Here is a 13,436-nt window from a genome sequence, read left to right as displayed (position 1 = left end):
ACCTTTGTTCCTAGCTGGAAAAGACGTTACATGCTTTATTGCTATTCTAGATACTAGATGGAAAACCTTTGAGAAAGCCTTGATTACTATTGTTGAAGCAGGACTCAACCAAGGCCATGTTGTTCTCCAAGTCGAACCAAACTTCACCCTTGACATACACAAGCCATCCCTCACAGACGCCATTAAAGTATTGATTCAGGTCAATGGGTTAACCATGAAGCCTGATGAGTCTGCCTTGGCGATTTACCACTCCATCACCTCTAAAGTCCAAACACATATGTTCTCTATGAGCAACTTTGGAAGGCCTATTACCAGATTCCTTGCTGGTGATGGCAGAGTCTTTCAACTCAGGACTTATAGGCAAAACCATCTCATTTTTCCACCACAATGGATCAATAAGTATGAAAAAAACAACAGGCCTTAACAGATCCATGAGGTCCCAAAGATTAGTAGATTGCAAGAAGGAAGGGTGTCAGTCTCTTTTCCTACAGAGACCAAAGCCCTCTATCCATGTGAAAAGTGCCAGCTTGAAGGAAAGCATCCCTCATTGTGCACACATATGCCAAGGAGAACTACCTCTTGCAGAATTATAGGTCCAGTAAACATGATTACTACCCCAGACCTTGACAATGAATTTATCAAGGATATCCCTGGTGGTATGTACGCGGCCAAATGGGTAATACAGAAAAGTAACCCAACTGAGTTTGGTCCGATCGAAAAGGCAGTCAACTGGTCAAACATCAATGCTGTGGAGCAAAACCAGACTCTGAGAGACATCATGGTCACTCAACAGCAAATTCTTGCTGACTTAGCTGTGATAAGAAAACAGTTAAAGAAGACCAGAAAACAGCATAAGATGACTATCCAACAGTTTTCACAACTGCATGACAATGCTGCCAGATCCATAAACATGATTGTCATGACAGGAGCTGCAGATGAAGATGAAATGGAAAGAACGAGGGAAAGCTACACCAAGAAGAAGGTGTCCAGACACTAGAAGAGCAAACCCACAAAACCATGGCACATCTGGGAGGAAAATGCATCTGGAAATTGTCAAAAGGCATTTTGGAAAAGCTATGCTCCTCCTCCTCAATATCCATGGCCTCAGAAGGCTACAGGGTGGGACGAAGAAGATGATACTGAAGATGAGACAAGTATCTCTTCTGATGATACTATAAACCAGCCCCCTCCTATACCAATTCTCATGCAAAGAGTCAATCCTGCAAATCCATTCTATGTGGATACCCGAGCAAGATTTACCACATCAACACAAGAATAGGGTCAAACTTCTGATCCTAGCAGACAAGTACCAACCCAGAATCCATCAGGAACAATGCAGTTCACTGCCCCAGAATTTACTGCTCAACCAGCAGCATCTGGAGTAGAATCTTTAGCTAATCCAGCAGATCAGGCACCACATATTGATGAGGTGTCTCAAGGAGAAGAATGGGAAACCCGAGTACAACTTGGGCACTCAACAACTGGGAAAATGTTTTGGAACGTTGACGGAATGAAGCCAAAGGAAAGATTGGCTTACTTTGAGCAAATGGTAGCTTGGTACGAAGGCGAATGTCAAAGAGCCCCCCAGTTGAGCAGAAGATCAGCAGCTCTAAGGCTGATAGCAGGGTTCGTCGGTTCGTTAAGACTATGGTGGGGACGAAAACTCACAAGAGAATAAAGACAACACATACTCAGCAGGGATGACCCTTGTGGAAGCCTTCTGGAGAATCTATCATTAGATTTTCTAGGCCAGTTCATAAGAGAAGAAGAAGTTGCAGAAAAGCAATTTCTCCAAAATAAATGCTGTGATGTTCGAAAGATGGAAGAATACTACCTGGAGCAAGAAATGTTGTACTATACCTTTGACAAAACATCAGACACCATCCACAGAACGTTCGTGCAGAACATGCCAGGACCAGTTGCAGAAATGATGGAGGCAAAATTCAAAGCTGATGCAATTGTTGATCTAGCACAGCTCAGCCTAGCTCAACTCTATCAAATGTAGATGGAGCTAATCCAGAGTCATTGCCGATCTCAAGACTTACAAAAGCACATGAAGCAGATTGAGAAATCCTCTCTGCAAAAATTCTGTAGTGAGGAACCAAACAAATTTGGTTGCCAACATACAGAAAAAATGTGCTCTTGCAATACTGGCAAACGGAGAAAAGAAAAACAGCCCTGGAAACCCTACAAAGGAAGGAAATACTGTTTCATCAAAAAACGGAAACAAAAGAAGGGCTCAGGAAGGTGTTTTATCTCTGTAAAGAAAATTATTTGTTTTATGTTTAGTTATTTGTATAATTTATAGTTGAGATGTTGAATAGAGTAATTTTTATATTTATACTATTTTAAACAAGTTTTTAAGTTTTTAAATTTAAATATGTTAGGGGAGCAAAATTTAAATTATTTAAATATTAAAAAATTAAAAAAATTTGGTCGGGCTCGGATAAAGCCTAAGTCCGACCCTGAATTGACCCGGGGTCGCCTTGAAAGTTTGATATTCGGATTTTTTTTGGAGATTGGGCCCTTTGCTTATCTTATCGAGTTAGGCTCGGACTCGACCTGGTAAATTGCCATTTCTATTAAGAAATCTTTTCTTCCTTATTGGCTTAAGAAAAAGTGAACTATTTCAGAGAAAATGGTAGTGGGAAACTTTTCCTCCTTGTTGGCATAAGAAATAGTTATCTATTCCAAAGAAATATTGTTAGGAAACTTTTTTCTCCTCGTTGGCGTAGGGAAAATTGAGCTATCCCGAAGGAATTTTATCAAGGGACTTTTCCTCCCTGTTTGTGTAGAAAAAAGTAAAATATTTCAAAAGAATATTATTGGGGAGCTTTTACTCGTTATTGGTGTAAGAAAAGTTTTTCTTCTTGATGGTATATTGAAAAGTGAACTATCCTAGAAAAATACTACTAGCAATGTTCCTCCTTGTTAACATAAGAAAAAATAAATTATTCTAGAGAAATATTATTAGAAAACTTTTCTTCTTTGCTATCCTAGGTTAGTTTTTCCTATTTGTTGGCATGGAGAAAAAATGAGTAATTCCAGAGGAATAATATCATAGAACTTCTCCTCCTTGTTGATGCAATGAAAAGTGAAATATTTCAGAGGAATATGATTAAGGAAATTTTCCTCTTTACTGGCGTAGGGAAATTGAACTATTCTCTAAATTGAAGTTTCAGAAGAATTTAAATTATTTCTTGGATCAATTTCGAAAAGGAGTGATTCCAGAAGAATGTTATTAGGAAATTTCCTCCTTCTTGGAGTAGGGAAAAGTGAATTATTCGGAAGAATGTTATCAAGGAACTTTTTCTCCTAGTTGATCTATGGAAGCTTTACCTCATGTTGGCCTGGGGAGTAGTGAACTATTCTAAAAGAATATTATTAGGGAACTTTACTCCATGTTGGCTCATGAAAAAGACTATTCTAGAAGAATATTACCGGGAAACGTTTCCTCTTTGTTGGCCTAGGACAAAATGAATTTTTTTGGAGGATTATTTTACGGAACTTTTTCTCCTTGTTGACCTAAGAAAATTTTTCCTCTTTGTTGGCCTAGACAAAATTTTCCTCCCTGCTAGCTTAAGGAACAGTAAATTATTCTCCGAAAGAATATTGTTAGGGAAATTCTCCTTGTTAGTGTTTTCGAAGGAATTTTGTTAGGGTTATTTGCGTAGGGAGAAGTAAAGTATTTATAGGAATATTACTATGAAACTTCTCCTTTTTGTTGGCCTAGAGAAAGTGAATTATTCAGGAGGATTATGATTACGGTACTTTTCCTCCTTGCTGCTTAAGAATGTTTTTCTGCTTATTGATCTAAGGAAAAATTTCCTCCTGTTTAACTTAAGGAAAGTGAATTATTCTCTGAAGGAATATTGTTAGGGAACTTTTCCTTCTTATTGGCATAGTAAAAAATGAACTATTCTGGAGGAATATTACTGGGGAACCTTTCCCCCTTGTTGGCGTACTAAAAAATGAAATATTTCAGAAGAATATTATTAGGAAAATTTTCTTGTTAGTGTAGAAAAAAAATGAACTATTCTAAATGATTGTTATCATGGAACTTTTCCTCCTTATTTGCCTAGGAAAATTTTTCCTCCATATTAAAGTCCAATTTCTATCTATTACTCTGATTTTGTGTAATACAAACAAATTAAAAAGATGAATGTTCTTTAAAGTGGGAAAGCAGTTTTATCATTATGTGCACTCTTTCTTCCCTTTATATTTTCCGGTAGCTCAAAGATACATGTGCCAAAACACTTGTGAGTTAATAATGGAGTCATGGAGTTTGTTGGGGGTGATATTAAATGTATAAAGCCTTTTATTGATCTTGTTTTCTAGGTAAATAAGAATTAATAAATAAGAGGGAGCATTAACATGATAATAAGCTTGGAAAGAGCCAAAATGTAAATAAGAATTAATAAATAAGGAGGTAAATAAAAATTAATAAATAAGAAAGAGCATTAACATGATAATAAGCTTGCAAAGAGCCGAAATGTAAATTGCGTAAATATAAATGTTAGATACGGAATCATTGTTGTTAGATTATGACATAAAGTTATTTAAATGCACGTCAATTTAATATCCTTTTTCATATAATTCGTCTAATAAAGTGAATGTGTAGGTTTTCGTTAGCTTCACTCATGGAAGAATAAAAAAGTGCCAAGGAATAAATAAATTGGTAGAAATGTAAGTAAGTCAATATAGCTGTTACAGAATTAGCGTAATTACAATAAACAAGATGAAGATAATGAAACAAAAGATGAATTAGTCTTGAGCTTAGTTTCAGAGACTATTTTAATCCTTTTTTTTTATCTTGGTTGTCATTTGACTAGAGACCTAAAGTTCAAAGTCTTATGGAGTGTTTACTATACAATAAGGGGAATCGAAATAAAGGAAAGGGAATTAATAATTTGTTTACTTGTTAAAACTGAGGGTGAGAACATGAATAAAGATAAAACCATCCCATTATATGTCCACACAAGATCAGGTTTGATTACTGGGGTTTTGAATTAGGTAGAGGATTGGGAATTAGAACCTCATACCACTGAGAGACAAAACCATCCCATTATATTTATAATTTTCCCAAAATACCCTCTTTGCAATAAAAACTAAAAAAGGAGAAAAAAGCCACAAAATTGGCTCTATCAACCAGAACTAAAGAAACAATTGGCTGCAGCACCTTCGCCAATTGAGTAGCTTGTCACTAGTCGGATTCATCATTGATTGCAACCCATGTTCGTCGCTTGTCATTAGTCAGATTTATATTCGCTGTCATGGTTAGCTTATCCATCGTCATAAAAGAACCAATCGATGATGATGATTATTGATGGTAAGACTATTGACATTGATGATTTTTTGGGATAATAATGTTGATGATTGATGATGATGATGGTTATTATTGATGATGTAATTGTGATTATGATGATGAAGATGATGCGATTGTGATGACGATGATAAAGATGAAACTAAATTGTGATGTTGATGACGAAGAAGAAACGAAATTGACAAGAGGAAGAACAAGATAATTATGATGATGATTTGTCGTCGATGAAGAAGATGAAATTGACATGATTAATGATGAAGAAGTATCAAAGAATTTGCAAAAGAGAGAAAAAGAAAACAGCGAAGAAGAAGAAGAAAAGAAGAGAGAGAAAATAATAAAAAAAGAGAAAAAGTCTAATTATAATTATCATTATAACTATTATAATTTTAACAATAATTTTTTTAATAATAATATTCATAATCATATAATAAATAATAAACCAATGGCAATAATAGACTAAGGGTATTTTAGTAATTTACAAAAATTCATTTCGATTATAGGGTAAAGTAAATACATCAACGACAATCCAGCTCATTTCGATTTTGATTCCTATAGTTAAAGTAAATAATTTATTCTAATTCGCATTCCTCTTTTTGATTCCAACTTATTCTGATTCCACCTCATTCTAATTACTGATTAGTAAACAAACCATTATACTTATAAATGAGATAGTATATATGGTCACTCTAAGGAAGAGTATTAATTATTCCTACCTCCCTCATAAGAGGTCGAAACTAACTTCCACCCGTAGGAAGGTACCTTTTCTTTTGTCTTATTTTAATCTAACCCTTGGATTAAAAGTAGTAAAATCCAACATGTTGTAAAAGGACATGTAATGAAAGAAGATGACTAGTTTGTCCAGTAAAAAAATCACAATTAAAAGGACACCAACATCAGCATTATCAACACGAGCTTCAACTCCACCACCTCCAGCAATGACAACAGAAACAATCTAACAACCAAAATATAGACAAAATAAAAGAAAAAAAAAACAAAAAGTAACATAATAATTAAAAAACAAAAAAAGACAAAAAAAAAAGCCAGCCGGAGAAGGAAAACATCCCTTCTCGGCCGAATCTTGTCTACATCCTAGCCTCTATTACAATAGTATGATAGGTTAGTGTGGCTCTGTGTGTCTGTGGTTGTGGTGGTGGGGCTTGCTTATAGAAGGCGGGAGCTAAGGTTTGTTGGTGACGGTGGTTAGGTGTTGTGGATGATTGGCAGGCGGCGGCAACATAGGTTAAGCTTGGTGAACCGACAAAGGTGGTTAAAGTTTGTGAATGTTTGTAGTGATGGCTAGGGTTTGTGAGTGGCGCTGATGGTGGTGGTTGTAATGGCAGTCACGGTGGTTGTTATAGTTTTTGGATTACGGCTAAGGATTGAGATGGTGATGATGATAGTAAAGGGTTATGGGTGGTGGTAGCGGCAGCGGATGAAAGGGAAAAATTAGGGTTTTTGTACATAATTTTCTCTTGCATAGTCCATTGAAATGGTCGTCAATTGAAATTCAATTTCACGTTGCAAAAAAATAGTCATTAGATCAACATCTCAAATATCCAATTGCTACAACACTGGATGATAAAATAAGTTATACCTTCTAGTGGATGGAAGGTAGTTGGACCTCTTATAAGAATGGAAACTCTATTAATCATTTCTAATTTTTTTGTGGGACCCACCATTTGATTACAATTATGCCTCTCATTTAGACAAGTAAACATATCATTTTTTTTATTCCTTAATTCTTATTCCAGTTGCCGCTTAGTGAACATGCAACTACTATGTCAAGACTCACATTTGCTGCTAAATGTACATACGTTCTAACACTATATAAGATAAGCTAGCATTATAAAAAAATTTTAAACAAAAATATAATTTGAATGTGTATCGTGTAGTAAACATTATTTTTAAAATTGTATCTTCAATTATGCCTGCCTAATTTGTATTCCTATTTTTGTTTTAAAAGATATAGGACACATAAAATCAGTTTTAGCATTTGTAAGGATCTTGCAGTTTTGGATTAGGAAAAAGCAAACACAGTTTATATTTCATGATGATATAATTGGTGAATATTGTTGAAGATCTGAATAATTTTTTTTGGATTGATTAAATCATATATAAACTCACAGTTTAATGTATATTTTATTACCAAATTGTAAAGTTGACTGTTTTGGATCTATGCCCCATTGGTTTCTAGTTTTTTGAATTTTGATGGCTTTGTTGATGACTCTAATCGTGGATACGATCAGTTGGCTAATGGCGTTGTCTTTGATTTTTGATTTTCTGTTATTTCAGGTTCCTTATTTTGTTGTTTTTTTGTTACTATTGGTGGTTTAATATGATATTTGTCTGTGTTGATTTGCTATCAGTTTTTGGCATTTTTGCTATTATTGGCTTCTAAGTTGGTTTATTCTATTGTGCCAAAGATTTGACAACTAGCTGTTGAGTATTAGAAAATGCATATTTATAAAGGAGAAAACCGTCATTTTACATTTCAAGTCTTACTAACAACCCTTACTTTTATGTATTTAACCTTCTTGTGATTTAATTCCATGTGTTTTATTTTAATTAAGTATTTTATGTATTTTAGGGGCATCGTAGTCATTTCACGATAAACGAGAGATCAGATGGCAAAACGGACATCACTTTTGAACTCAGGACAGTCGAAAACCTTAGGAGGAGCATAAAAGGAAAAATGACACTGTTCACATGTACGGTACTATTCACGTGTACGGTACTGTTTACGTTACTGTTCACGACACTGTTCACATAGACGGATCGATGACGTGGCATTGACTGATGATGTGGCATGATCCTATTGGGCTAAAATTCTTATGTACTGTTGATGGTGACGTGGCAGTATATCAGTGGACGAAAAATCTCGCGTACGGCACATGCATCACACAGGATTATTTTCAACCAAACCGCGTCACTGTTCACTCGGGTCAAACCGTGTTACTGTTCATCCGGGTCAAACCGCATACTGTTGACTGATGACGTGGCGCAATCCTGAGTGTCCAAACTGTTTTTAATCCGATGGTCATGATTTACTCCATGTATCTATAAAAAGGGGGCCTCCCCCCTAATTTGATATCTCTGAATCCATTTTTGGGATCCATTTTCTGTAATTCCTTCTTCATCTTGTATTTTCTTCATATTTTAATAAATTTCCATTTTGTCCTTAGTTCAATTATGAGTGGCTAATTTTCTTTCAAGCTTGGGTTGAAGGTGAAGTCTCAACATGTGTCATGGGCTTAATTTGGTAAATTTATTTCCTCTTCCCCTCTAGTTTTTGTGGATGTTTTGACTTATCGTCGACAAATAATAATATTCTTGTCTAGTACCGCCTTGGTTTCAACGGCCCTCTAGTACAAGATTATTATTATTTGGCACGATAAGCCCTTAGCACCATATTGATTAGAGCGTGGTTCATGAGGTATGAATTCCCCCCTCATGATTTAATTGGCATTAATACGGATTATTTAGCCCATGATGCATGTTAATACGGATCCAGATACCCAAGTACGTTATTTCAATAGATTTCGCTTCAATTTATTCTCGCCATTGCAATTCCAATTTTAGAATTTATTATCACCATCTCAATTCCAATTTTAGGATAATTTAAATCACTTCCACCACAATTTCAACCACCCATTTACAAAATTAATTCTACATATAATTAAAATCCACCTCCTCATGGGATCGACACTCGTCACCATTGATCTATACTACAATAGATTCGTGCGCTTGCGAGTACATTAAAATTTGTACAACAAGTTTTTGGCGCCGCTGCCGGGGAGGTAAATAATTTTAATTCATAGAATTAATTTTTGTGAATAATTTCTTTTAATTGTTTTCTTGTAATTTTTTTATTAAAAAAAAGAAAAAAAAAGTGAATTTACATTTAAAGGTTAGTATTTCTTTCTTTTTCTTTTCTTTAAAATTCTGTAATTTAATTTTAAATTTATTTTTCTTTGTAATTTTTTTTGTTTATCTTATTAATTTATTCTTAGTTAATTTATTTCACGTATTTTTTTCTGTGTATTTTTATAGTAAGATTGTAATAGCGCGATAAGGTTAGTATCGTAATTTCTCTCTCTTCTTTATTTTTATTTGTTTTGCTCCCATCTTTATTTTCATTTTATTTGTTTTGCATGCATGGTCGTAAGTCATTATTACCTAATCTTGAATCTATAGACCTTGAACTAGAAAAAACACTTCACACACACAAACAAATTAAAAATAAAATGGATTTGCAACCACAGGAGAGGCCATTTAAGGACTACTTCAGTCCTTTAGCTAATTTGAGCACATCATGCATAAGATACCCAAATGTAGCTGCTAGGAGCTTTGAACTAAAACCTAGTGTGCTAAATTGTCTCCCCACATTTTCTGGCCTAGAAAATGAGGACCCATATAATCATCTGAATGATTTTCATGCTATTTGTCAAACTTTTAAATACGAGAATTTTTCAGACGATGATGTTAAACTCAGATTATTCCCATTTTCTTTAAAAGATAGAGCTCGTTCATGGCTTAATACATTGCTTGCTAATAGCATTGCATCATGGGAACAAATGGTAACTAAATTTTTGAATAAATATTTCCCAGTGCATAAAACCAATGCTATTCGCAGGGAAATTTCAGAGTTTACACAGAGAGAAGACGAGCAATTTTTCGAAACATGGGAGCGATTCAATGGGCTACTCTTGAAGTGTCCACATCATGGGTACGAGAAATGGCACCAATGCCAATACTTTTTGGAGGGATTACTACCAAATGTGCAAGAATGGCTAGTGGCAACAAGTGGAGGAGAGCTAATGTCAAAAAGTGCATCAGAAATTTGGGAATTCTTCCAGCGACAAGCGGATAATTCCCAACAATGGAGTCGATCACTTAGGAATACTAGAAGAATTAAGGGAGTAAATGAGGTTCACATTGGCGAGTCAAGTTCAGAAATTAAAGAAGTCAAAGCGATAATTGAAGGTCTCTCTCGACAAATAGCATCGTTATCGACTGCTAAATCAACAGAGCCATATGACCATGACTCATACTCAGATCAAGCCAATGCCATAGGTGTAATGAGAAAACCATCGAATTACAACCCATACTCCAACACATATAACCCTGGATGGAGAGACCACCCCAATTTTTCATGGTCTCAATGACTCCAACAGAATGGACCAGCAGCTCCAGCTCCACCAATGCAACCAATTCCTCAAGCCTCTCAGCCCCCATTTAGACCATACAATCAAAATCAGAACTACTCACAACCTAGACCATGCGAGGATGCATTCCAGAATTTCAAGAATGTTACTCACTCCACGATTGAGCAACAGAACCGCACCATTGATGGACTACGAAATGAGTTGAGAGCAGGCTTCAACTCACAAGCTCAATCAGTTTCAAGCCTTGAGAAGATGGTGGGACAACTTGCTTCTTCAGTTCAGACCTTGGCAATGACCGTTGAGAAAGGTAAATTTCTAAGTCAACTAGTGCCTAACCCTAAAGGAGTACATGAAGAAAGTACCAGTTCACTACAACAGCATAGAGAGGTCAAAGCAGTCATGACCTTGCGAAAAGGAAAAGAAGTCGACAACAAAGTAGAGATGTCGGTGACAAAAGAAAATCAAATTGTACCTGTGAATGTTGAGGACTCATCATCGGAGGAGAAAGAAGAAACCAACCCATGAGAATATGTTCTGAAAGCTCCATTCCCCCAGAGGTTGGCTAAAGGCAAGAAGGGAAAATCCATAGGTGAGATTCTTGAAATCTTCAAACAGGTAAGTGTTAACATCCCTTTGCTTGATGCTATTAAACAAGTTCCATCTTATGCCAAGTTTCTTAAAGACCTTTGTACTAAAAAGAGAAATATGCATGTTCAAAAGAAGGCATTTTTAACAGAAAACGTTAGTTCTATACTCCAACATAAAATTCCTTTAAAATGCAAAGACCCAGGCTCCCCCACTATCTCATGTAGTATAGGGAACCACACAATTGAGAATGCTTTGTTAGATTTAGGAGCTAGTGTAAATCTGTTGCCTTATTTAGTATTCATGAAACTTGGACTGAGAGAATTACACCCAACTCCAGTGGTGTTATAGTTTGCAGATCGGTCCACGAAAATACCTCGTGGTATTGTGGAGGACGTGCTTATCCAGGTAGACAAGTATTATTTTCCTGTTGATTTCATTGTAATTGATACTCAACCAATACAGGATTCAAGGAAGCACATCCCCATTATTCTAGGCTGACCTTTCTTGGCAACTGCGGATGCTCACATTCAATGCAGGACTGGAAATATGTAGTTGTCCTTCGGCAACATGACTATAGAGCTGAACATCTTCAACATTGCCAAACAACTTCACAATGCAGATGATGGAATTGTTGATGTGGATTTAATTGAAACATTAGTTGATGACACTTTTCTTTCAAACCTTAGTGATGATCCTTTACAAACATGTTTAACTCACTTTGGTTTTGATTTTGATATTGACAGATCGGTTGATGAGGTCAACGCCCTACTTGACTCAGCACCATCTATGGACACTAATAAATGGAAGTCAAGAGTTGAACAACTAGCACCATCAGAGAAGAAACTCATCCCATCATCAAAATCACCACCGAAACTCGAGCTCAAACCATTATCCAACACTCTGGAATATGCATTTTTGGGAGAAGAAAGTACTCTACCGGTAATCATCTCATCATCCCTAAATTACGAACAAAAAGGTAAGTTGTTGGATGTTTTAAAAGAGCACAAAGGAGCATTAGGATGGACCATAGCAGACATAAAAGGTATAAATCCAGTAGACTGCATGCATTACATTCACCTTGATGAAAATGCTAAATCTACTAGGGAAATGCAACGTCGGTTAAATCCTAATATGAAAGAAGTTGTTAGAACAAAAGTCCTTAAGCTATTAGATGCATGTATCATTTACCCAATTTCTGATAGTTCATGGGTAAGTCCTGTACAAGTTGTCCCCAAAAAATCAGGAGTCACAGTAGTTACGAATGCTGATAATGAATTGATACCCACTAGAGTGACTACAGGATGGCGTGTATGCATTGATTATAGAAAGTTGAATTCTGTCACACGTAAATACCATTTTCCTTTACCATTTATCGATCAAATACTTAATAGATTGGCAGGCCATGAATTTTATTGCTTTCTAGATGGCTACTCAGGATATAATCAGATTCCCATAGCACCAAAAGATGAAGAGAAAACTACTTTTACTTGCCCTTTTGGCACATTTGCATATAGGAGAATGCCATTTGGATTATGTAATGCACCTGCTACATTTCAACGATGCATGTTGAGCATTTTTTCTGATATGGTTGAACGATTCTTGAAGTCTTTATGGATGATTTTTCTATCTTTGGTGACTCGTTTGATCAATGTTTACATCATCTAACACTAGTTCTGCAGAGATGTATCGAGAAGACCTTGGTCTTAAATTGGGAGAAGTGTCATTTTATGGTAAAACAAGGTATTGTTCTCGGTCACATCATTTCGAGCGAAGGTATTGAGGTTGACAAAGCCAAGGTGGATCTTATTTCTAATCTTCCTCCACCCAAAACAGTCAGAGAAGTAAGATCTTTCCTTGGGCATGCTGATTTCTATAGACGTTTCATTAAAGATTTTAGCAAAGTTTCTAGACCCTTATGCAATTTACTTGCTAAGGATGTACCTTTTATCTTTGATGATTCATGTCTTGTGGCATTTGAAAAACTAAAGCAGTTGTTGACATCATCACCCATCATTCAGCCCCCAAATTGGAGCTTACCATTTGAGCTCATGTGTGATGCATCTGATTATGCAGTAGGAGCAGTATTAGGACAAAGAGTTGATCGAATTCTCCACGTTTTTTACTATGCTAGTATGACATTGAATGATGCACAGTTGAACTATTCAACTACTGAAAAAGAAATGCTAGCAGTAGTGTTTGCATTAGAGAAATTTCGATCTTATCTCATTGGTTGTAAAATAATCGTGTTCACAGATCATGCTGCTATTAAATATCTTCTCACAAAGAAAGATGCAAAAGCTAGACTAATTCGTTGGGTGTTACTTTTGTAGGAATTTGACTTGGAATTCAAAGATAAGAAA

General features: G+C 35.8%; 1 non-coding gene across 1 annotated transcript; it reads right to left on the bottom strand.

Annotated features, from left to right (window-relative positions):
* Positions 1 to 9,948: 9,948 nt before the first annotated feature.
* On the bottom strand, positions 9,949 to 10,052 carry LOC127899490 (small nucleolar RNA R71). The gene has a single exon (XR_008051367.1). It is a non-coding gene; the product is annotated as a small nucleolar RNA R71 (small nucleolar RNA).
* Between the last annotated feature and the right edge of the window lie 3,384 nt (positions 10,053 to 13,436).

The sequence above is a fragment of the Citrus sinensis genome, chromosome 8 (assembly GCF_022201045.2).
Source record: "Citrus sinensis cultivar Valencia sweet orange chromosome 8, DVS_A1.0, whole genome shotgun sequence".
Classification (NCBI taxonomy): domain Eukaryota; kingdom Viridiplantae; phylum Streptophyta; class Magnoliopsida; order Sapindales; family Rutaceae; genus Citrus; species Citrus sinensis.
The sequence above is the reverse complement of the archived record's forward strand: the minus strand, read 5'-3'. Positions and strand labels throughout refer to the sequence as shown.